Raw genomic sequence first — 27,388 nt, 5'->3', positions numbered from 1 at the left:
GGAGGAAAATGCACACAATTCATAGCTTACACAATAGAAGCAGCATGTTTGGGTGGGGGTAGTAGGGAGAGAGAACTGACAAAGTAAAACTATTTTCGCCAGCCTATACCTCCTTATGAGTATGGTATTCCTCCACCTATATTGAATACAGGTATGTGGCATTACACACACATGTACACACACACACACACACACACACACATACACACATTAAGACACGATCATATATAACCTCACTTTCCTGTACTGCTGTCCTCCTGGGAAACAGGCAGATGAAGAGAGTAGCTCTTTCCATTTTTAATTATATGATCTAAGTGCATGTAGCCTTGCTTATCTAAAAATTGCATTTTCTAAGAACCAAATACTTTCAGAAAAGCACAGATCTGAGGAAAAGCAAAAGGTGTGAGAGAGAATCAGCATGCAGCCACATGCTAACAAAGCATTTATAAATGATGCGGTGCAAACAATTCAGCCAGCTTACACTCAAACACACCCAATTAAAGGCTCCATTTAGAACTCTCAGACAGTGGGAATTCTCCTAGGCAAATGGAATCACAGAAGGCAGCTCATGTCACAATAATTGTATGTTTGTCCCTAATAAAACTGAATCACTCATTTCTAGTATAAAACCCCCAGGAAAGTGGTTAGCACTTAAATAGATAGAATGTACCATGCCTGCAAGACTGGACACTTCCCAATCAGCCTGAAAGGTAAAAATAGCACTGACATAGACACCCATGTACAAAAGGCAGAAGGTTTTTGTTTGTTTGTTTTGTATTTAGATACAGGGCTTCTCTGTTCAGTGCTGGCTGTTCTGGAACTCTGTAGACCAGGTTGTCCTCACACTCATAGAGATTCACCTGCCTCTGCCTCCCAAGTGCTGGATGGCATGCACCATCACCACCTGGAGAAAGACAGAGTTTTAAAGCCATAGAAATGCCTAGTAAACATCTGTGATAATAAACATCATCTGACAGTCCTGTGTCTCTGTTAAACTGACTTAACTTTTCAGGTTAATCCTTTTTCTTGTTTAAAAGTAAATACTATTATCACGGTGTTACTCCCAAAATTTTCTATTCAATACAAAAAAAAAAAAAAGGGGGGGACGAGCAATGGGAGAAAGGTTTATCATTCATTAATTTAAAAATAAATCAAATGCCCAGTACAGTGGTGCATGCTTTTAATATCAGCATTTGGAAGGTAAATTCAGGCAGATCTCTGAGTTTGAGTCAGTCTGTCTACAGAGCAAGTCAGAGCTACACAGAGAAACCTTGTCTTAATAAATAAATGAATAAATAAATAAATAAAACAAAGAGATGTATGTTCACGTGAGAGGACTCAACAAAATTTCAGATTCTGAAACTATAAAAGTAAAATCCAGCCGGGAGTGGTGGCGCACGCCTTTAATCCCGGCACTCGGGAGGCAGAGGCAGGCAGATTTCTGAGTTCGAGACCAGCCTGGTCTACAGAGTTCCAGGACAGCCAGGGCTACACAGAGAAACCCTGTTTTAAAAAAAAAAAAAAAAAAAAAAGAAGTAAAATCCAAGCCACTGAGGCATAGAGTAAGCCCTATTCAAGGACATGGGCTGGTGGGATAAAAGGTCTTCACTGAGTTAAGATTCCAGCCTCCCTCACCCTCCAAATGCATATACCCTAGCCAATGTATTAGTTCCAAACCTTTTTAAAAAGTCTTGTTTGGAAACTAAAGCCTAACAGTGAGGTGGTTCCTTAGGTCATTCTGTCAGTCCTTCCAACACATTCTCCCATTCCTAGTCAAGGATTAGAAGTCAGAGCTATACTGGATTTCCTGCCCTCAGTAAGGAAGAACAATACACTGTAGAACAAGAAACAATAAATGTGAGACTAAAATGCCATCTGGAATTCCCAATTCCTATAACCTAACCTCCTAGCAAGGCTCTACGACAAAATCTACACAGCTGGAATTTGTCTTTTGTCCCTTTCTGGTCATTGCTGTGACAGTGGCTGTCTGGAGATACTGAAAAGCCAATTTTCCATTCTATGAAAGCAAATATTATCACTGGCAGAGAACAGAAACAGTGCTCAAAGATCCAGGTTGGGCAGTTCTTGTTTTGTAAAATATTTATTGACACATAGATATGGATGCTGCTGATCTTACGCTTCGTGGCTAAAGGAAATACTTATAACCATTTACATGTATGTCAGAAATTAATTTAAAGTTAAACTGTGAGAAATTAAAAGCCTGCAGTAAAGCTCTTGTTTTTCCAGATTTTAAAATTGGCCTATCAACCATAAAAAGATTACTCAAAACCAGCATATTATGCCAAGAAAATAGTTCACTCCATTATCAACAGATGTCTTCAGGAAGCAGCTTTAGTCACTAAGCAAGTTGCTAATTCCAAAGTATCCTGTATTAATTATTCATAATTCAACTTAAGCTTCACAATTAAGTCTGAAATATTATAAGTTTAACACTAACAGCTAATTGCTTTTCCTACGTACGTGAATGTAACCATACATTACATACACATAAAATACAGCACTTAATATAAAATGGGAGCTACTATTGTATGTAAAGAAAGGCCTTAAAACAAAAATATGCTTGGTATCTAATCAGGCAAACAAGCATAAAGCAGGGGCTCTTGCTCCCCAAAATTACTTCTTAAAACACTTGAGTTCTTAGAAATTCAAGCTCACTAACAGAGTTTAATTCTGGGTCACCAATCCGAGCTGTTCCAGAGCCAAACAATTGTTCCTCTGCAGAGAAAGGGGAAAGAGTTGAGTCAAAATAACTTTTACCTTCAATCCTGATTTATGATTTCCTCCACACACCAAAAAAAAAAAAGCACGGTATCTGCCAAGCAAGGCTCAGCTTTCACATTTAAAAAAAAAAAAGTAGCAATACTTTTTGCATATAATAATCACTGCTATTTAATCTACTCAAGTAAAATCAAAGCAAATAAAGACTCCATAGTGCTGGCAGGAATATGAGAAACCACCTTCAGAAAAATTTCCAGAGCCTCTTCATCGGTCCTCAGCCTTTCTATGACACATGGAGCATGAATACGAGCCTCTGGGCCACGCTTCCTGATTCAAATGATGTTCGGAAAGGATAGTGGAGCAGGAATAGTTACAAAATCATAGAACCTCATTGCTGAAGGAGACCAGAGCCAGAGGATAGGATCAAGACCCAAATATTTTCCAGAATGGTTGGTTGGTGGGTTTGGTTTGGTTTAGATAGGCCCTGCTCTACAGACTGGCTCTGAACTCGTGGCCCTCACATGTCTTCCTCCTGAGTGTTGATAGTAACAGTGCCAAAGACATGCTCCACACAGCAGCCTTGCAGGAGAACACATGATCAGCCTGCCCCTTCTGCTTGGCACACAGACATGTGCTTGATACCAACAGCCCTGCTTCCTTCCCCTTGACCTCCACGTGCTATGGCTCTGCAAACCATACCTACAGGAGCACAACTTGCAAGCCTCTGGTCAACCTCATGCCATGGAAACTCACCAAGGGCAACGTTCCTCTTTAAACAGAAAGAAGGACAAAGACTCCAGATGCAGAATCCCCAGACAGGAGCACAAAGGGCCATTAACTACCCACTCAGACACTAACTTGCATTAACCTGCTAACCCCAGCTAGGATAACTTCCCACTAGCAGTGACACTGAACATTTGGCTTGTGCTGAACGACAAACCTCATGAGGGTAAGCAAACCAAGTCATCCCCATTTTAGATATTTTTTAAAGTATGGATTCACACTATGGAGCTGTTCCAGGCTGTTTCCTGGATTTTGACTATCAGCAGTTGTCTCAAATACATTTCAACTATAGATTCCAGCCAATCACTGATAAAATGCTACGAGTTTTATGGTGAGTGCTACTGAGTTCCAAATTACCTCTGTAAGCAAATCTTTCTACTACAAAAATGTACAAAACTTCCGAAAGCAAATTGCACTATATGGAATGAACAATTTCACTAGGACAAGAATCTTAGCAGGACAGCCAGTTTGAGGCCATTCTCCTTATATCTATGCACCTGGGCAAACCATATATGGATGATGTTAAACAGTACTTGTTCCTAAATGAAATTGTGTGGAAACACAGGCACTCCTGCAAGATGCATTTTCCTGCCCTCTCAGTTCTGTGAGACAGTATGCTTTATCTAAAATACTTAGCAAGAGTTGCTGATCTACTGCCTCTTTAAACAGGCTTTAAATAACGAGTAATTCTTAAAGCATTTAGTATTTCAATTTGGAAGACCTAGAGGGGCAGGAAAGTAAGGAAGAAAAAAGAAGGAGGGAGGGAGGGAGAAAATCACTTCATTGTTAGCCAAAGATCATTCCCCCACCCCATCCACATGCCTGTTCACAAAGTGTCACCAGAAAATGTACTAAAATGTATGGAGAATTGCTGAGAGGGCCAAATTCAGATGGTGTGAGTGGTGCCCTTGTTATGGGTGCTGAGTCTCTGAGAATAAGGCTTCCTGTCATCAGGGCCCTTTCTTAGTGGCCTGTTCCTGTCACTGAAGGTTAAAATCTGCAGACAAGAATTACTCTCTCTGTAACTCCTAGGTCCTTAGTTCATAGGAAATCCATCACTCCTGGAAGGTTGTCACAGAACACAGGGTTGCTGAAGAACTCTTCCAGTTCTAGTGACTTTTCTGACATTTGTCAAAGAACATAGTAATTCCAACCAGGGAACTCTGAACAGGGCACTCATGAAGTCACAGGTTATCCAGCCCAGCAGCCAGTGTCCTTTAGGCTCTAGACGGATGTCAGCCAGCAAACCAGGAAAGGCTATGGGAGAGTCAGAGCCTGACACCAGGCAACTTCACCAGAGTGCAGGTGAGTGCTGTGGTACCCGGTGAGCAATAATAGAGACAGCACCACTGAGGGCCAGCAGAAGGATCAGCCTAGTCTTTCCACTGTCTTCTTATCATCCCCAACTGTGTTCATAGCTACCTTCAATCCACCACTGCCTCTACCACAGGCAAGGACTAGAAAAGCAAGGCAGTTAATTTCCCTTTTATTCAAATTAATTGAGAGACAAAGACTCTAGGCCTGGCCATTCTTCAGTCAGGCTCCTGAGCCTTCTCCTAGGCACATCTGTGCAATTCCTTCATTGCTCTAGGAAGTGGAAAGATCTAAATTATAAATAAAGCCAGTTCCTTCATGCTAAGCCAGCGTAGGAGACCTGGGACTAAGAGTGGTCTGTAATGTAGGGCAAGTGTGACTATTTTTGTCAGTGTGGTTACTAGGATGTAGAAGCAAACATTCCCATCAGTTAAGGTGCCAACCCCCATTTGGGTATCCTGCCTGACCCCAACATAAGTCTAAATTATGTGTCCATAGGGAACTGTGGCGATCCCTCACCAGGACATACACTTCTGGAACCCAAACCAAGTCTGTCCTGCATATAAATAAGCCTGTCTATCATGGTACAGAATTTACATTTGGTGCTAGCTTTATGACCTTGTCCCAAGATTAGGTTGGTAGTCTGTGTGTCTGTTTCTCTTTTGAAAATGGGACAAACCAATCTAGGGACGGGAGAGACAACTCAGCCTTCAAGAATGCTCGCTGTTGGGCTGGGAAGATGCCTCGGCGGCCACTCGTCCAAATGACCCAGGTTCAATTCCCAACACCCACATGGCAGCTTACAAACGTCTATTACCCCAGCTCTAGGAAATCTGGCATCCTCACACAGACATACATGCAGTCAAAATATCAAAGCACATAAAAAGTAAATGTAAAAAAATCTTAAAACAAACAATCAAAAAACAACCATCCATTAACCCTGGAAATGTTTGGCTAACATGTTTGAGTGTGCAGAAACCCTGGTTGGAGTGATTTTTTTTTCAAAGATCAGAAGTTAAATATAGGACCCTCCAGGTTCCTCTAACAGGTCAATATTCATGACGACCCAACACCCTTTATAAGGACCTGCCCCTGATTTAACCACTACCCAAAGCCTAAGGTTACTAACCAGCCCCCATGTTGGGCCCTTAAAGTCTCAGTACTTGGCAATGCTGAACTCTGGCTCAAAGTCTAAACATTGGGGTCTGGGAGGATAGGAAAGTACATTTTACAGATTCAACCACTACACCTCTTAGTGTGTAAAAATAAAAACCATGAGTGTTTATTTGTTACAATCAGCTAACTCTTTCAGGCTAACCTCTTTTCCTGAGGTCCAGGTACCTAAGTCGGCCTGGCTGCCAGCTTGCCCTTAACCATTACACCCTACCTCCTAGAGACATTATGCAATATCAGCTTAAAGAAGGCAGCTCTCTCCCACACTTTGAGGTCCCACCCTCAAAGAGCCAAGAGCATTCTCCCCAGAGAGTGTGTCAAACCTTCCGACTGCAGGAGAATGAGGCCAAGGTGGGGTAAGAGGGTGGTGTGGTGTTGTGTGGAGTGAGTGAGAGTTTCCAGTGGTTTCCAAGCCCGACTGGCCCTGCCTCGTTCCTGAGGTGCAGCCAGTCCCATGGAGAAGGTTTTTCCTTTGGCCTTTTCCCCTTCCTGTCCTGATTGACTTCTCAGGTGTGAAGGCAACACTGAAAATTCCTTCTGGTCTAGCTCTTCTTGATAGACTTTTTTAAAATTCTGGGTTTTCAGAAGTTTTTCTCCCAACACCAGTCATCTCTCTCTGCACAGCACCATGATTCATGCCAGGAATCTCTTCTTTCATCCTCTGCAGACATGAGTCACAATGAAAAGGCACAGCTGGAGATTCCTCATCTGAGCTGGACAAGAGGTCGTGGTCTACCTCAGGCAGGCGGGTAGGCACATATGTACAGGCATGTTCAAAAGACCAAATAAGACTCCAAAGGCTCTAGGGTTCACACAAAAGAATCCAAGTCTTCTTGAACAGCACACATACCCATCAGAGAGGGATCTTCTGTCTTTCTACCACCAAGTAATCATACTGCTCAAATTTTCCTTTTCATCTGAGGAAAACTTGAACTTCTAATTCTATATCTGTCTCTTATTTCTAGCAAACACAGTAAAACGGTGGCAGATCAGTCATTTCATATCCCAACAATCCAACTGCCAACATCCCTTTAAGAGGTTTAAAAATGGGTATTTTTTTGTACAAAACCTGTCACTATGGCAACTTGAATCTGCTCGGTTTCTGAATAGAGAACAGTGAACTATTTATTTATCTTTCCACTACAAACATCATGGAAACAGGTTGGTAACATTTTCCTCCACCTGGCACTACAGAGCTCCTCCAGCCTCATGGTGTAAGTCAAAGAAAAGGTGACAAAGCTGTCCAGAGATTGAGGGAGGCTTTCTCAGAAGCCAGTATGTACACACACACACACACACACATCAACACACCAGCACACAATAACATACTACCACTTTGGCTGTGTGCCAAGGACAAATCACCAAGCTTCCCCATCTCTAGACCTACAGGACACCTAACCTATTGATACATTAGATGAATAGAACCTATAACCCCTTCACTTCCCAGAAGACAGAAAAGCATATGTGTGTTCACTTCTGCAGATAGACTCACTCTGGGCTCAGGAAAGAGCTTGTGCATGATTATCTATGTATGACTTTGGCTTTGTTCACTCACACCACAAACCATGACTGACAGTTTCAGAAATTTGCTGAACACAACTGGTTTTGGGAAATGCCAGGAACTGACTAACTCCTTTTTAACCACAGCAGACTAACTTTATCTTCTGGCAAGAGAACTCTGTTCTAGTTTGAATCTGGTATGTCCCTTGCAGGTTTGTGCTTTCAAGACTTGGTCCCCTGCTGGTCTGACTGTTTAGGGGACACTGTAGAACTCTGGGGATGTAGCCCACTAGGAGGAAGGCTTAGAAGGCTGCTTCTGACTCCACCTAGCTCTTTTCTTCCTGGTCTAGCCACCATGTGAGGAGCTTGACCACACTTGCACCACAAAGCCCCTGTGCCATGAAGGACTGAACCCTCTGAAACTGTAATCCACAGCAACCTCTTCTCCCTTAAATTGTTTCTGTCAGGGTTTGTTACAGTGACAAAAGAAACAACCAAAACAAACTCATAAATCCCAAACCTTAGCCATGACTAAAATATCCTAGCATGGATTTAGAATATCAATAAGAGATACAATCCCTTCCATTTGTCCTCCAGCCTCCAATGCACCTTGATGGATGGATAGATGGATAGATGGATAGATAGATAGATAGATAGATAGATAGATAGAAAGAAAGAAAGAAAGAAAGAAAGAAAGAAAGAAAGAAAGAAAGAAAGAAAGAAGCTTTTTACACATTAACCCTGGAAATGTTTGGCCACAAAGTTCTGGGTTGATATTTTGTGTGCCTTGCCTGCTTGTTCGCCTTTTGTGATGATGATCCACCAGCTCTGTAAGTACAACACAAATTGTTTCAGAAACTATTGTACTTATATATTTAGAGAATTAATATTCTGATCATGCAGTAATTCACACTTGGGGAAAATTATTCAATTTGGAATCAGCCATTTCATAAATCCAGAAGCTAGGGCCCACTACACCACAATCAGGCATATGTATCACCAAGCATCATGTGAACTTCCAAGAAGCCACAGGCCTGCTGTTTAATAATTAACAAGGAGGTTATGATCCCCCCTTCATTTGGCTACAGGGTCCAAATTTCCCAACCTGGCAGATAAAGTGTCTTGCCACATCTATACTTGTGTTTGATTCCTTTCCAACAGGTTAGACTCCTTGAGACAATCTAACAGACGCACAGCATAACTCCACTTGACACCCACTTTGGAGCTTCTAGGCAATCTAGGTCTGGAGAGCTATTTTAAATTGTGCTGAGGACACCACAAGCTCCCTCAAAAGTCTCACGAAGGCTGAAATTTTAAAAACACTTGTTAGGTGGCCATTCGATTAAAAACTACAAATCATTAGCAGTCAGCTCTGATCACTTTCTGAACACCAACCGAAGCTAGTAAACAACCACAGGAGTTAAGTGATGCACAGGAGTACAGCAAGGTCACAAGTCAGGACAGTAGGACCTATCGAAACTAATAATATGCGCATCACAACATCACGTGGCACTATGAACTGACACTCGTACAAAGGGTGCCCAAACTGGCACTGTCAACCCCACCCTCACACCCCAGTAGACTCACCCTGCTAAGCTACCTGTCAAGAACTTCTCTATCTTAAGTATACACTGAACTTGGAACAGCATTCCAAATCTTTACTAACAAGAACAAAGGTTTGGGGCTGATACTGATGACATGGTAGTAATTTTTTTATTCCCCCGAGAGACCAGACAGGGGAGGGGCTGCAGCAGGACTTGAGAGCTCCTATACTGCCTTGCACAGTAAGCTGCATCCTCTTTCAGAAAGCCCTAAGAGGCTGGCTGGGATCCATACAGGCTAAGGATATGGTACAAAAGGAAACTTGTCACAGCACCAGGAGTCAGAGGGAAAGCAATGACTACTTCCTATTACTGGAAGATTGGGGTGGTCAGGTTGTTTAAAGGGAAGAAAATATACTTCAAATGAAAACTTAGCCTGACCGTACAATTCTGTCTAATGTTTGTCAGCATTTTTACATCTGATCTCATTTTTTAGCCTGAAAGCCCTCCTATGAAAGCTGGCCTGGAATTATCATACTCAGTCTACAACTGGCAGCATGACTTGCCCAAGACCACAAAGCTTATCAACATTGGGGTCAGACTGCCAGAATCTTGGTGTGGGAGTTTTCCTTATAATAATAATTATCATCATCATCATTCTTGAGATTATAATTACATCATTTCACCTTCCCTTTCCTCCCTCCAAAGATTCAGAGTTTTTACACAGAGTTTTTAATCTGTCCAGTTCCAATATGTCTAAGTATTTTTTCAAACTTGTATACAAAACCCCTGAAAGTCTGGCTCCCCCCTACTTCTCTACCTCCCACCTTCATGCTACAGACCAGTATTTCATAAAGACAAGGCCTGTTAATGGCACATAATCCTGGGGCAGAGCCAATCCCCCGCCTGCCCCCTCTGACTCTAAATAATCCAGATCTTCTGTTGATAACAAACCACAACTTCCAAAGTACAGATGACAGAGTTTGGAAGGGTCAAGTTCACCAACAATGAGCTTCACTCACCAATGCACTTCATGTCAAATGCATATATGCGGAGGGAAGTCGACACGACACTTTAAACAGCTCACAGACTCCTTAGTCATAGTAACTGTTCTTAGAAAAGACTGTCCCTGGTCATTGGGTGCTATCTGCTGTTATCTGAGGCCCTTGCAGGATTTACTCATGCCAACTTGGCATTCTGTTTCTGCAATAAAAGATGCTGGGACACAGGAAATCAGAAGGGGATCTTCATGCCATCAACAGAGACTCAGCTAAGGCAAACACTAATGGAAGCTAACCACTCCACTAACTCCATCAGCCAAGCAGCCAACAAAACACAAGACAGCTGGCACACTCCACTCCTGCATGTACCACCCCTGCCTTGTTTCAAAGGGCTGGAGCCAACATGACTTCAAGTGACTAGCACAGAGCTGCCTGCTGGGTTCCTATCTCAAGATCATGAACCACTCTCTCCAGTCCTTTGGGGCCATCAATAAATAGATCAGTATCAGTCTATTCTTCCTTTCTCTCCTCATCAATGTCAACTTTCCTCACTGTTCCTTCCACTTCTACCTCCGTCCCCAAATATCCATTCTAACTTCCAGTCATACTGCAAGACTGGAATTTTAGTGAAACAGTTCCAACTGGCCAATAGCACAGCATTTTACAATGTTCAAGCCTCAGTCTGCAGCAGTCCCAAGATCTAGCCAATGACCCCTGAGCATTAAACATGTAAGGGAATGCAGAAAGCACACCAATTTACATAATCATTGATGCTTACTGTATCTATGTCTTACCTAAGGAATATACATGCCCTAAATTATATTATAATTCTAATTTATGAATTTATATGTATTACATGAGGAAAATTTCCCATATTCTCTCCATTCCTACCAAGATGCAGGAAAGAAGATGAGAAAACCACGCAATAGATCCTAGATCCAAGCTCCAAGATCCAAACCAAGGCTGTCAGTCACCAGCTTGGAAGCTCTTTCCTGTAATTATAACTCACTTTCTATTCAAATACTGAGTTAATTCACTGCTGAAGTGTAACCACAAGGCTGAAGATAACTCTTTTAGAGGACACAGGTTCACCTCTCAGCACACACATAGCAGCTCACAACTGTCAATAACTATGTTTCACAAGATCCAATGCCCTCTTCTGGCCTTTTTGGACATCAGGATACATGTGATACACAGACATGTATGCTGGCAAAACACCCATACACATAAAATAATAATAAAAAAAATTTTAAATTAAACACAATCATGGCTCCAGGGACTAAAATTAAATAAATAGAGCATAAAGGTGATTCCCAATGAATGTCTTTCTTTAACTCTGCAGAATAAATATTGGCTTAGAATTCTGAAAGCCTCAACTATTTGGCTTAATTCATTAGCATGCAAAGCCTGAACATACACACAATAGAATTTAAATGACAAGATAACTTCATGTGGAATTCTTCATGCAGAGACTTCCTATTAGTGCTGTTCTCTTAGGTCATAAGGGCTTAGCACCAGCACCAGCCAAACCTGACTTCTACACAGCATGATAACTTAAGCTTGATATTCTTTTCTCATGATTCTGTTAATAAAGCATGGACAAGTAACAACTCTTTAAAGGATGCCAAAAATCTTAGCTATGTGCAAAGGAATGACTGAGTTATCACCCTTCGCAAGAGCTGTGTTTCACATGAATAAACAGACAAAACACACTTTGCCTTGACTATGAGCACAGTCCTAAGTTCATGATGAACTCGACAAAGCAGAAAGACCTGTGGGGAGCAGGTAACTTATCCACAATAGAAAGGAAAAAAAGTACTTAACAGGGAAATTTTCTCACATCTAAATTCAATATTTGAAAAAAAAAAAAGAAAAGAAAAGAAAAAAAAGAAAAATTCACTTACCAGATATTCTAAAACTTTTGAACAAAATAGAAAAGTTGCATTTTTTTTAAATTGAGAACTAAGACATAATCTGCTGAACTCCTACAGAAAATGAGCCAGGTATTATGATAGGCATCTCAATTTAATCCAACAATCCTAAAAAGCAAAGATATTTCATGCTACTAATGAGAAGACAGAGCTCAGGGTGGGTAAGGAACAGAACTGTAATCCTAAAACAAGAACACTCTAGGATTCTATCCAAGGTACAACTGATTCCAAAACCTAAGATATTGGAAGCTGCACACGACCTACTAGTTCCACCAAGGAATTCAGGACCCTGACTACAGTGACAGGGCTGCTCCTAAGTGGAGCCCATCAGCCCTGGAGTCAGAAGCTCTGTTTTAACAACACTTCCATTGAGTGGTGGTTTCCTCCCAAATTCATGGAGATGAAGATGGTATTTAACCTTATAACATTGAGGTAAGAAGCAGCTATAAAAGCCGCAGTGAAAGGCCTTACCAAAGCAGCCAAGGGTTCCATAATGTTACCTCATCTTCAAGCTTGAGGTGGTACAGCTGATGAGCAACTGAGTGCAGGTCCAGGGCCCGGTTAAGACCACACCTCAGAGCCTGAAGGGGGAAGGGCCCAGGCATTGAGGAAACCTGTCACAGCCCCTGTTTCAGCTACCTTCCCATAGATAAAAAATTGATTGTGGGATAACTCTATACAAATCGAGGCCACAGTTTGTTGAATGGACTCCTGGTCATAGTTAGCCAATTCAGAATCAGTGGAAGCCTTCCTGCCTTCAGTAAGCTCCCTTCCACCCAGAGGCAAGGGAAATCAGAAACAAAACCAATCGTGCAACCCTTGACCCAGTAAGAGCCTCATCTTCTCTTGCCAACTTTCCCTTTTGTATCCCATATGTGTGCATGAAGGTTCTTTATCCCAGGACACAGTGGGGACACAGGCACTTGAGGTCAGTCCTCCACAGGAAACAAACATCTCCTTTGAGATATAATTTTAAACAATGATTACACTAAATGGTGACTTGCAGAGCAATAAGAGTTCACTGTAACACTGACTTAAAAGATTTGAAGATGTGAGGTAGAAAAGAAAACAATAAAAGAAGAACGTGGCTCAGCAGTCAAGAGCACATGTTGCTCTCGCAGGAGCACAGCTCAGGTCCCAGCACCTCACAACCATCTCAACTCCAGTTCCAGGGGATCCAGCATTCCCTTTTTACCCTCCTCAGACACTACATGTTTGCATGTGCCTAAAAACCACACACATTTATACATAAAAAAAAATAAAAATTAAGTCATTGAAATAAAAAGTTAGATAAGAAAACTAGGTAAAAATATGTATGTTAACATATAGAGGGCAAATAATATTTAAAAACATGAGCTAGAGTTGAAAGAGTTAAAAATACAAATTTACAATAGATAAAATGGGACAATAACATGAAGAGTCTGTTAAGATACATGAAGCCTGTTGTGGGTTTTCCTGATGCTGTTTGTATTCTGATATTAATTCTGCTTCCTCAAGAGAGGCAGAAGAGGATCAGAGGGGAAGGAGAGAGGACAGAATAAGAGGAGGAAGCCATGATTGAGCAGAACCATGTGGCCAGGAGAAACCACAAGTAGCAAGGGGTCTTATAGCTGGGGAATAAGTTAGTATAGTGTTAGGTCTGCCCAGTCTAGGCTTATATCTTAAATATCTGGATTGAGTGGTTTTTATACGGGGTTTATTGTGGTTAGAAATTCCAGCAACAACGCCCTTAGTCACATACTCACATCTAATCTCATTAACAGCAAATACATAAAAAAGAAAAGGTATCTTTTTCCTTTAAAAAGCCCCAAATATGTGGAGCTGGAGAGATGGCTCAGCAGTTAAGAGCACTGACTGCTCTTCCAGAGGTCCTGAGTTCAGTTCCCAGCAACCACATGGTGGCTCACAACCATCTGTAATGGAATCTAATGCCCTCTTCTGGTGTGTCTGAAGATAGCCACAGAGTACTCATATACATAAAATAAAGAAATATGTCTTTTAAAAAGTCTTTGGGGTTTAAAAAAAAAAGACCCAAATATTATCAAAGTGGGAATATCCTTCTGCTAATGGGAATAAGTTCGTTCTGGCTAATTACAGAAATGTTAACCAGGACTTCCACACATTTCATCCTGTGAAAATGAGACCAATATAAAACTCAGAGAACACTGACAGCACAAATGCTCATCAAAGCTGAAAACAAGCAACATGCCCCCCAGTAAACAGAGCACACCACACAGTCCTCAGAACTGTTTACAGATATTTCAGCAATGCCAATGAGACAATGCTAAGCTGTATAAAAGTGGAAGTAAAATTATATACTCAGAATATTTGACTTATGGAGAAAATATATGACTAGGGGAAAAGATGAAAGGAAACATTCCACCACACAAAAGAAGTATACCTCAAAGTACGGCCTGATTTCCTTCCTGGATTTGCCCAGGATTTTTTTTTTTTTTTTTAAGGAACATGTGGGAGTGGTGGGGAGCTGAACATTAAGTATGTGTGCCACATATATGCAGGGCCCACTGGCCAGAAGAGGGCACCAGATCCCCTGGAACTGATGTTACAGGCATTTATGAGCTGTTCAATGTGGGTGCTAGAAACCAAACCCAGGTCCTCTGTAAGAACAGCAAGTGCTCTCAATCACTAAGCCATCTCCTCAGCTCCTGATAACATTTTAAAATTCGGGTCTCCGTTGTATTTTTTTTCTATATTACTCAAACTTATAAGGTAATTCATTTTGTGATTACAAAAAAAAAACTAACAATTTCAAATATGAGTACATAATGAACAAGAGATGTAAACCCAAAGGCTCTCACATTTCTGCAGGTAGCACATAAGCTGCAGTTAAGGCCATCCATCAGGAACAAAGCTACTCTGTACTGAACTAGGTCTAGCACAACACTAGGCTTCTTGGGGTCAGAATAAAAGCTGCAAATCTCACATATCAAAGCATATTTTGGAAATTCATAAACTGAAACCTTTTCTATGAAGGAACACACCAAAATTATCTCCACAAAACAAACTAGTTGAGCAGGAAGTTACTAGGAACACCTTAAAAACTAATCATTGTTTTCACAGCTCTGAATAACAGCCAGCTCATGTTGGTACACAGTGTAACATAAACAAGCCATCTTCAGTGAGCTTGTCTGTGCTCAACAGGACAACATGAAGCTCTGAGCATATGGCTTTGCCTCAGCAAAATCACAATTAACTCCTGGGGGTTCACCCTCTCGAAGGCTTGAGGTCTCTGAGATGGCTTTCCCACAGCAACTGCTAACTCAGCAAGCACTTTGTGCTCCACATCCTGCTTCATCTTCAGAACCCCACAACAGACACCTGGGGCATACAGTCTTTGTCAGGATGGCCTTTCTCTGTGGGATTCTTAGGCACATCTCCAGACCCTATCACCAGATTTGGTGACACTCCTTCCAGTCCCCAAGCTGTGACATAAAAATGTCTCCTGACATCATCAGATGTCTTCTTTGAGTCAAAATCACCTCCACTGCAAGCCACTGCTACAGAAATTACTGTTACTGCCCTCACTTGACGGAATGGTGGGGCCTCCAGAGCCCAAGATCCATAATTCTATATACTTCATGCATCTCCAGGTAGGATGCCTACCTTACACATCTTACCTAACTGAACCACCTTTCTACCTCCATGGACCTCAGCAAATGTTGGTCTAAGAAACCTCATCACCTATTTATTTACTTCCTACTGGGAAACACATCATGGTCTTCAACTAGCATATAATCTATCTGAAAAAAGTAAGATATATCCAGACATAAGCCATCTGTATTGGAAAACAAACAAACAAACAAACAAACAAAACCTCTTCTTGCATCTGTAAAATAGAAACAGTGCTTACATGGCCCTCATAATTAACTGAGATAGCACAACTGAAGTTCTCATTGTAAAGTACAATTCCAGAAACAACTACAAACCAAAGGAGTGGCAACAAACAAGGCTAGCGTCAAAAGTCTCAAATGGGTTAGGCTGGGCAAGCTAAACGCCTCACCTACATAAAGCTGAGCATCTAAAATCTACACTGGAGGTTACCTGATCTCTGGTAGAGTTCTCAAGCTGAGTTCTGACACAGCCTCTCAGCACAGCTGCTTCCAGCCGGCCTGAAGGCAAGACCGGTTTAAGCACGAGAAGCAATAAGGAAGGGGACCAGCGCCTGTTGAGCTTGCCACAGGTCAGTCCCTCTGCACAGGAGCAGGAAAGACAAGCTTGGAAAGAGATCAAGATCAGATGAGGTGACACAGTGACACAGTTGTGACAACAGCCAGGCAAAATCCAAGAAATAACATTTTCCTTAAAAAGTAAGCAAGAGTTGCTACAAAGCATATCCTTAACTTCCATAGTGAATCTCAGAATAAAAGATGTACATTCTGACTGGTTGTCGAGAATTCACTGAAAATAGAAAGATGCTTAAAGCTGTGTGACTGAAGGTAGAGATTTTACTGAAACAAAAGCTCAAGCGGCCATAGAAATATAAACTCCAACTTCTTTATCTCCATGTCCAGCCCATCCTGCTCTCCTGTTCATCCTTCATCAAGGTGAAGGCCCACAGGTGACAGACCAGTTCTAAATCTTAATTTCAGTAAGTAAAAATTCCCAGACCAAATGCTGGCTAAAATTTATTAAAGACTGTAGAACACATACCTATCCCCATGTGGTCTCTACCTCAGGATTATCTGTGTGAGCACTATGCTGTAAGCCAAAGTCAAGACAGGCAGGTAGCATGAATACTCAGGACAAAAGGATGATTCATGCCCCAGGCAAATGGGGGACAGGGAAAGGTTTCATCATGCTACTAAGAATGGCACATGATTTGGAAATGTTTATTTCTGGAATCTCTGGTTTAACATAGCTGGACGATGGCTGACTGCTGATAAATGAAACAGCAAAATGCAAAGCCAATCCTAAGGGGACATCAGTGGACCACACTCTTATTCACCGGACTGCTTTAGTCTTCTACTTCATTATCCTGATGTCATCACCACAACAAATCTTCTAGAAAACCACAACCCCATGTCTTTTCAGCAAAAGCTCTGACTAGAAATAACTAGTTAAAATAAAAATTAACAACAACCTTATCAAAACTAGTATATAACGAAATGGCCTCTGCTTCACAACCCCTTCCTATAGAGCATTTCCTGGGGTACTGGAAGTTCTGCTTTAACCAGTAACTGAATGTGGCACCAAAACCAGCTGTTTCTCACCACTTGGAATGCTCAAGTTTCCCCAAGAAGCTAGCCTGTGAACCATTAAGCCATTAAGTCTGGTTGTCTAAAAATTCCTCCTTCAAACAAGTCAAGTTTTCCTTTGTCTGATTTTTTTTTTTCTTTTTGCTAACACTGCTTTCCACTTCAATAAATTAGCTGACTGCCTCAAGACACATCCTGGTAAATATGTCACTCCGTATTGTTTAGATGAGAGACTCCTGTCATTATTTCAAGTTTTTCCTCTTGAACAATAATCCCCAGAGCCAGCTCCTCTGGAGCCAGGGCAACTTGTCTATGAATTTCCTTTCACTGCTTCCTACTGTATGGAAGATGGCCTGCAGAGAACTCACTCAACACTTAGCCCTTCCCATTATATTTTCCTCCATTTCACTGAGTGCTTTCTTCTACCCCACTTAAAGAAGAGTTCTCTAGAATTCAAAATGACCCCGCCACCCTCTGCCCAGTTGTGTTTCTCCCATCCTTCCCCAGCCCCGGTGCCTTGCACTTGCTCCTTGACCACACTTTCTCCAACCTCAGCTACTCACTACATCGGTAGTGCCTCAGCCATCAATTCCTTGAGGGAAAAGACAAAATGTTCACCTACTGTGGCTTACTGTTCTCCTTGTAATCCTCAATATTCCACCCTGGATTCCATCTCTCCTGTGCTACTCGAACTGCTTGCTTTCTCTGAGTTCACAAAAAGACTGGCAGACTCCCCAGTCTACCCCTGTAATGAGCCTGCTGACTGTGAGCATACGAACAATCACAACACAGGGTTCATCCCTTGCTTTGACCACCATTTTCTTTTATGGTTCATGCTCTACCTCCCTTGGTAGGTTTTCCTTTGCCTCCTAAGTACCACATACTTCCTCAGGGTTAGGTACTTGCTTCTCTTTACTTTATATACTCTTCAGAGTTTATACTCCAGCTTTTATGTAACAGTTCTACAGAGATGGCTATCAACCTAGGAATTTGCCTACACTGCAAACTTAAATTTCTAATATTGCTTAAAATCATCATGTGGATATCAACTTACAATCCTTTTTGAAAAGATGTATTTATTTGTTTGTATCTCTGTCTATATGAGTACATGCACATGTGTTTATACAGATATAAACATATGCAGGAACCAGAAGAGGACACTAAATATACCCTCTATCACTTGCCACTTTTTTTTTCCCTTTGAGGTAAAAGTCTCTCCTTGTACCTGGGCTCATATTTCTTGCCTAGACTAGAATCCAGAAAGCCACAGCAATCCTTCCATCTCCACCTCTCTCAGAGCTGAGGTTATAGGTGCATGCAGAGGAGCCAATCCTGTTACATGGGTGCCAGAATGCAAACTCCAGTCCTTGTGGTTTGAGAACAGGCACTCCTAACCTCTGAGCCATCTCTCCAGCCCCCACTAACAATGCTTGAAAGCCTTTAATATACCACTTACAAAGCCAAACCAAAGGCAGGAACATGCCCTGGAACCCTACCTACCTTGCATTAGTGACTAATGAAGAGCTTGATTTATAGCATGGTCCCCTATCCCCACCCAAGCCCAGCTCACACAATCTTCATGACCTTGACCAAGTTGCTGAACCTTTCAGGGCCTTTGAGCCCTTGTGTATAAAGTACACATAATAGCCGTACTTTCTTCTCAAGCAAATGCAGGGATTAAGGTAAAACATGTAAGATGCTTATAACTGTTTATGGTGCAGCAAGAGCTAGGTAAGCATTAGCTACTCTCTCTGATGGTATTGTTCACCTAAAAACCTAGTGAAGTGATTATTATTTTATTAATTCATGCAATGAGAACACTAAGGTTGATTACTATATATGAATCACAATATAATCTTGAATTCCAAACAATCAGACTTAGCCATCATGTTTCCCATTAAAATTCCATTTTTCTTGTGTGCTCTTCTTGGTTAAGAGTCATCTGCTCCCTGTAGTCCTGTTCTCATCTATTCACCTAGGAATACCCAGCATACTATTTCCAAACCCTTCTTTATAATCCACCCTCCTCCACACCTCAAGAAAAAATATTCAGTGAATATTCATCTATCCAAGGCAGGTTGTTTGCCAAGAATAAAGCTATTAGTGCTTCACAAACATTATCATACTTAATCCTCATAACCACCCAACTACTCTCAGTTCACAAGCAATTTAATTAACCAAAATCACATAGCTAGTAAGGACAAGGGATCCGAATCTACAATCATCTGGCTCCAGAGCCCACGCCCTTCATTCCTAGGCTGCAGCTAATAAAATTTTCATAAGCACATCTTTTACTCTCTCAGAGTTGGGAGAGCAGACTCCTGGGTGCTCTGGTTTAAGGAGGTAGGAGTGAGGTGAGAGCTAAAGGGACAATAAGTAGACAGGAAAGAGTTCACAGCTGGCCCGTCACCTGACCTCTCTACCTAGGTTAATTGAGAACCTACTTGGAGAGCTACCCCTTTCTCCAGGGTCTCTACACAATGCTCCTTCCATAATAGCTAACATCTTTTCTTGGAAGTCTATATGCCAAGTATGCCAGTGTCAATCAAGAGATGGGCAGGTGAAATCTAGTATAGCAAATCCAGAATATCACCAACTTCTCAGCTTCCAACTAACTTCCCAGAACCGTGACATTCTATGCCCTCAGCTTCCTACCTCCAGTGCCATTTTTTATCTTGATTCATTATTTCCAATGATTTCTAATCCTAGCAAATATTCTCAACACAAGCATCAATACTTACACCACTTTAGAGATAGAAAGACTACCACTGAGAGATTAACAACTTGCCAGTGTCAACCTGTTATAAACAAGACTTCTAGTTTAGTACCTATGGGGCTCTAACCTCACACTCTTTTCTTTTCCCCTCACATAGAATAATGTCTTTTAATTTAAAAAAAAAAAGTCGTTTTTTTAATTTAAACTTAGTTAAGTCCACAAGCGACTGCACATCACTGACCCCTATATGGCAATGGGGAGGAAATGTCACCCTAGAGAACCAAAGTCCTTAAGCAGAGAAAATGATCAAGAACCAAAACTCTTTAAAAGGCTTCTCAATTGTGCAGTTACAATTAGAGAATGTGAAAGGTTGACAGAAACATCCAAGTACCTGATTCCAAGGAAACAGTTACCCAAGTAACTTCACAGGTCTGGTCCCAGCAGACTCACTGGATCAACCAGACACTTACCTGACTCATCATTTCCCTTTTCTCTTTTCCCTGTCCCCTTCCCCTCCCCCACCCCTCTGCCCACAGCCAATCTAGAAGACAACACACAGGCTCACAGGCTTTTCCATCATTCATAAGATGACAGTAGAGCAAGTTCAAATTCCACTTCAAACAAAATTAGGTCTTCTACTGTGTACTGATCATCCTCACTCAGGATGATATTCTCAAGATTCATTCATTTGCCTGCAGAAATCATGATGTCTTTGTTTTTTATAGCTGAACAGTATTACATTTGTAAATGAACCACTTTTTCTTTATCCTTTCTTCAGTTGAGGGGCATCTGGGTTGTTTCCAGTTTCTGGCTATTACTAATTAAGCTGCTATGAACATAGTTGAGCAAGTGTCTTTGTGGGATGTTGGAGTATCTTTTAGATATATGCCCAGTGGTATAACTGGGTCTTGAGGTAGAACTATTCCCAGTTTTCTGAGAAACTGCCAAATTGATTTCCAAAATGGTTGTACAAGTTTGTACATCTTAGAAAAACATAATGGCCATAGGGACATTATTTGTTCAACACTACCTATGCTGCTGAGTTCTTACATGATTAAAAACAGCAACAAAAACAGGTCGTCAAGTTCCTCATGTTTTCATGTTCTTCTAGATAAAGTAAATTCAATAAAATTTCCCTACTAAAAAAAATCCCATACAACTCTGGAGCAGTGCGATGATGTTTATGCAAAGTTCTACGACTGAAACGAGAGAAGCAAAAGCAATGTAATGAGCTTTCCAAGAGCTGCCTTGGGTTCTGTTTGTCTGAAGGACTCAGTCACTTCTCTAGGCATAAAATCTTACCACTGAAAACAGCATCTTTTTAAAACATTTTCATTTTATGCTTTGACAATTTCATACATGCATACAATATATTTTGGTCATATCTGCCGCCACCCTACTCCCCTTTCCCTATTCACTGGGACACACCCCATGCACACACATCCCCCTCTCTTGTTATCATGTCACATATATGGATATATCATATATATGTGTGTGTGTATGTGTGTATGGATATATCATATATATATATATATATATATATATACACATATATATATGTATACCATATCATACATATGTGTATATGAATAAATGCATATATCATATATCCATCTCTCTGTCCAGTTAGTACTTCCTATAGCCAATCATTGGAGCAATACACCAGAGGCCACATCCCCAAAGAAAACTGACTCTCCATTCCATGGCAGGCAATAGCTCCTCAGCTAGCACTGAGACATCATGAGCTCTTTCCTCTGAAAGCACCATCTTTAATCTTGCTTTTATCTAATCAAGTTTGCCTTGTTATCTAGAACTCATACACTATGAACAGCATACCTGCTTTCCTAAAGATGTGTGCTTGAATTAGATTGGTTAGAGAATAGGTAAAAATACCCATTCACACTCAGGCTAATGGGGCGTCCATGAAATTTACAACAACCCCCAAACATTATAGCATCTGATCTTCCCCCTACATGCTCCAAATACCTAAGCATAATGACTGGTACTCTATACAATTCCTGTATTCATAGGCATTTTCAAGTGTAGTACTATACAGAAAGCACTAAATGGTCTGTCTATTCTCAACTCCTTAAACTTGCCAACAAAAACAAAGACACGTGTGTGGGCTGGTCAAAATGTGAGTCATAGCAGGTTCCAGTGAGACACATAAGCCCAACGCAGGCACAAACTGTGAGGGCAAACCCACCTGGCCCACATTTCAGAAATAGAAACTGTTCAATGCATAGACTGTTCCACACTGAACTCAGACCCTCCCTCCCTCCCTCCCTCCCTCCTCACCACAAAACTGCATGCTAATTAAATCTTTTCAGAGAGGCCAATTTTAATCTATAACCCAACCTTTTTTGGCATTTCAGTTCCTTCAAAGTGGAAAATAAAACAGAAAAAGAATCCTCACCGCTTTGCATTCCAGCAACAACATAATTACTACATGAAAAGAAAAAAAAAATGGAAGTCTTTGAATTCTGTAGGGCGGGCTAAATCATCTTAGGTTTTGTTTTGGTTTGTTTTGGTTTTGCCATGAGCTTTATTTAATAAAGCATTAATCTCTGTGATATATATTGACAAAAGCTGCAGGGGTGTAATAGGCATAGGTTCTGACATGCCCTGCAGTAAGTCTAAGGAGTAAGTAACACAACAGATGAGGAACTGCACGAGCCCACTGAAGTTTCAGACATTTGATAATTGATTTAATTGTAATTTTATAAACTTTTAGCTGCACCAAAAGGCTGTCCAGAAGACACTTGGTTTGCTTTATTTCTAAACATGGCCCAGCCCCGAAACAGAGCTTTAACTGTGATAACTTTGAATTTCTCATTTAAACTCATGTTTGACACTGGTTTTCCAAATTCAAATGATGGGGCTTGAGAGACAGCTCAGCTTCATTTCCAGCACCCAAATGACAGCTCACAAACGTCTATAGCTCCAGTTCTAGGTGATCCAACACTCTCGTCTGGCCTCCCTTCAAGGGCATTAGGCATGTGGTACACAGACATACATGCAAACAAAACATCTGTTCCCATTAAACAGAAATAAATTAATTGAGCTGGGTGGTGGTGGTCAATGTCTTTGATCTCAACACCTGGGGGCCAGAGGCAGGTGGATCTCTTGAATTTGAGGCCCGCCTGATCTGCAAAGCCAGGACAGCCAGAGCTGCACAGAGAAACCCTACCTCAGAAATTAATTAATTAACTTGTTAATTAATTTGTTTTTATATGGGAAGGGGATGGAGATCTTTTTAACTAGGATTAGGACTTTCTGAAAGGGTTTACAATGACTGCTGACTTCAGAACTAAAAAGACTTTCTAGAAAAATCTCTGGAAATAAAGTGATTATATGATATTGCCTGTTCATGTTTTTCCCCCTTTGACATTTTTAAAATACAGATTCAATACTTAGGACTGGGGAGATGGTTCTGTTGTTAAAGTGCTTACCACAAAAGAGTAAGGCCCTGAGTTTGGGCCGTACCACCCACAGCAACACAGACCTGTAATACCAGGAGCTGGACAAGCAGAAAGCCGCTGCAGCTTTTGAGTAGTGAGCCTAGCCAAACTTAAGAAGATGCCTAACATCTGCTCCTGGCCTCCCACATACAAGCACGCACACATACAACACACACACACACCAAATTTAAAAAAAATAAAATAAAATAAAGACATCGACCCAAATATGAATGGATATGGAGACATTAACTAACTCCTTCACTCACTGTCTTGTAAAGGTAATTCAAACCAGGACAGAAACATGCAACATCTTTGAAAAAGACAGAATGTTAAATAAGATTTTCCTTCAGTTAATCAGAATTTCCTTCTAGTTCAGCTGCTTAAAAAATGGAAATGAAAACCTCAAAAAGCTTATTTTAATGTAACAAGTTGTCAGCATAATTTACTACAAAACCTAAGTAGTCCATGGATATAAAAGATTGTAAAAGAAGTCAGCTGCTCAGCGAGAGAATGACCTTGTTGTGATTTACCTCATACTGGTACAAAGAACGGCATAAAGACCACAGGAACTGCATGAGGCTCCCTCAGTGACTGTGTTCCCAAGAACAATTTAAGACAACTTTCAGATTAGACATGTGTAATTTAGAATTACAGTGTAGCCTAGATTTCAAGTTTCTGGTCTGGTAAGACCAACTGACTCTTATGTTAATGTCACTATTATAATAGTAATAGTTGTTTATCAAAATGAATTAAATCAAAACCTAATCTCACCTTTCTTAAAAACTTTCATATCTTTTAACAATTCTCCTTTTTCTTTTCATTTTTATTTACTTAGTGTATGTGTCCCACATATGTTATAAGGAGCTGAGGCTAGAAGACAACTTGGGGGACTCCATTCTCTCCTTCTATCTAGGGATCAGGCCTGGCAGCAAGTGCCTTTACCCACTGAGCTATCTCACTGGCCCAAGAACTTGCCTTTCAAACTACCACGCTGGGGCTGGAGAGGTGGCTCAGTGGTTAAGAGCACTCATGACTCTAACACAGACCCTGCGCTCACATGGGTTTTAAAACTGTCTGTAACTGCAGTTTCAGGGCTTCTGACATCCTCTTCTAGGCCCCTGGGGCCCTCACTATACAGCATACAGGCAGTAAGTTCGTACACATAAAATAAAAGAATAAAAGTACCATGTTTTACTCTAGCACGTCTGCCCTCATAACCATGAACTGAAAAAAAGAGAAATAGTATTTCAAATTAAGTTGTACAATAACTTATTGCTCAAATGTTTTAAAACTTGCCCCCCCCCAAAGAAAGCCATACATACACACACACACACACACACACACACACACACACACACAATACTTTTTGCTTGACTATCTGGTCTTCGAGGTTCCATCTTTAACTGCATGTCATTGTCTAGAATCTGTCATCAAGCAAGGCTACGCTACATAGCACCCACCTTAGTGCCCACAGGAATTCCACATTTCTTTCCCAATAGAAGAAAGAAAACTGCACTAGAAAATACAGAATATTTTACATACACTCATTGAACATAAATACCAAAATTTTGTCCAATATTATTGCTGAGTCAGTAGCAATTCCAATGCCTTGGTTCAAAAATGCAACAAAAAATTAAAATGTTCTGTTCCCATAAAGCACATACTCCCTTTACAAAAGCCTGTTCTTGCTGGGTACGATGGCACAAACATGTAATCCCAGGGGGGGAGCAAGAAGAACCAAAGTTAAAGGCCAGCCTGGGCAACAGGGTGAGATCCTATCTCAAAGAAGAAAGGGGGAGAGGGGTTGGCCCTATCAAAAGGTTGCTCTTCATATGCCCCGTGCTGTTCGGTTATTCCAGGAACTAGGAACAATGCTGTTTGAAAACAAAGAAAATAACACACAAATGTCCTTCCCAGTTCTGGCTATAGAGACGTCTTTTAAGTTCCATTTTTAAAATCCTCTATGCCCACACTTCCTGACTTGGGTTTACTAGACATAATGTGATGACTTTCTTTACCTAGCTCCTGGAAATGCCCTTTAGGTCAGAGTCTGGGATGCAGCTTCTGACTAACAATGAAGTCCACTCCCACTTCCTCCAGACCTGGCAACCAGGGAATCCTCACTGCTGAGGAACCCCTGCCCTCAAAGAGGAAACTGGCTTCACTCAGAAACCTCAGCTACATGCTTTCTATTTCTTGCTCTAAAAGAAAGCGCCTTGAAACTCTGAGAGCCAGTGTTGGAGTCAGAGTACTCAAAGTTACTTTTCCCCCAGAGAGCTAATCACACTCAGTGACCCAAGCGCAGAAAATCTCCAAGCAAGAAAAGGAGTTTGAAACAAGAAATAAAATCAGAATCCTGCCAATAGACAATTGCTTTCTCAAGTTAACAATCAGACCTTTTGAGTTCCCCTCACACTGCTGTCAATTCTTACTGAAAGCAAGGGTTTGTTTTGGCCCCACATCAGAAAAAATCATATTCTCATTATTAAGAGTTTGTGTACCACGCTTCCCAGCATTTGCCTGTTAAAACTCCTTTCTGAACCAGTAATGCTGGCACAGGCTTTAACCCTAAGAGTTAGGAAGCAGAGACAGGCAGACTTCAGTGAGTTTGAGGCCTGAGCGGTCTGCACAGTGGCTCAGAACAGCCAGGGCTACATAGTGAAATCCTGTTTTAAAAATAAAAAGTAATAAAATAAAACTTAAACTCCTTTCTCTAAACGTGAACCCTGAAAACACAACTAACAGCCTTCATTCAATTTTTTCTCAAGAAGCCCCAGGCAAGATCTAGATTGTCAGCCGCTTTCCTAACTGCTCTGGTGTATAAACACCAACAGAGTTGTAGAATTGTGCCCCCAAGAAACCAGTTTTCCCACAGCTACGAATATATACAAGTGAATTTCTCACATCCTAACTGGACTACATAAAAAAGTATTTTACATTGATATGCAAGGATAACACTGATGTTCTTTTACTTAAGAAATATATGGTAGGATGTAAGGAAACTGAGAAAACATAAAACTATTTTCTCTTTACTTTCTGAGAAGATGATTCACATATTTGTGGCACTTTTAAATATTCCCCACTCCTGTTCCCACCTGCACATATACTTCCCTGCTGGTTCTGTAGTAGTGTAGGAGACTGGGCTCAAGCATATGTCCCTGATGGGCATTCTCTTGTAATATGAGGAAACTGAGATTCAGGGTCTGAGCACACTTTCCAAATGTGTGGCGTGGCTCTGCAGTATTATATAGGGATTCTGGAGTTGCACCACAGTCCCCTGACTGGAATCTGAGGTATATTATAGGGAGTCTGGGTCCCATTACAGTTCCCTGAATGGAGCCTGTGGTATTATTGGAGTAATTCCGGGGTGTGGGGTCCCACTAAAATTCCCTAACTGAAGTCTGTGGTGTGGTGGAGACTCTGGGATGTAGGGTCCCAGAACACTTCCGTAATTGGAGTTCTGTGGTATCAGAGTCTATGGTGTGGTGGGGGGGACGAGTGTGAGATGGGCTCACACTGTCCTGAATGAGTCTGTGCTTTGGTGAGATGCCCACGGTGTAAGACTGTGCGCATGTCCCTGACTAGAGTTCCATGGTACTTAGGATTCTGGGGTGTTCGGGTCCCAGCACATTTCCCTGACTGGACTCTGTGGTGTGGTGGGGAGTCCAGGTGTGAGCTGGAAGCACACTTCCCTGACTGGAGGCTGTGGTGTGGTGGGGATTCTGAGGCGTGGGGTCCCAGCACACTTCCCTGACTGGAGTTCTGTGATTCAGAGTCTATGGTGTGGTGGGGGGACGAGTATGAGATGGGCTTATACTACCCTGACTTGGAGACTGTGGGTGTGTGAGGGGTCGGGGAGTCCGGGTGTGAGCTGGGAGCACACTTCCCTGGCTGCAGGCTGTGGAGGGAAGTCTGGATGTGAGCTGGGAACACACTTCCCTAACTGGAGTCTGTAGGGGGAGGCTGTGGGGGGGGGGGGGCTGGGAGCACATTTCCCTGACTGGAGTCTGTGG

At 41.5% G+C, this 27,388-nt stretch overlaps 1 protein-coding gene across 11 annotated transcripts in view; it reads right to left on the bottom strand.

Annotated features, from left to right (window-relative positions):
- The window catches only part of Ppfibp1 (PPFIA binding protein 1), a 136,780-nt gene that overhangs the window by 108,737 nt on the left and 655 nt on the right, over positions 1–27,388 (bottom strand). The gene's annotated exons all lie outside the window — the stretch shown is intronic.

This window comes from Mus caroli, chromosome 6 (assembly GCF_900094665.2).
Source record: "Mus caroli chromosome 6, CAROLI_EIJ_v1.1, whole genome shotgun sequence".
Taxonomy (NCBI): Eukaryota; Metazoa; Chordata; class Mammalia; order Rodentia; family Muridae; genus Mus; species Mus caroli.
This window is presented reverse-complemented; position numbering and strand designations above follow the sequence as displayed.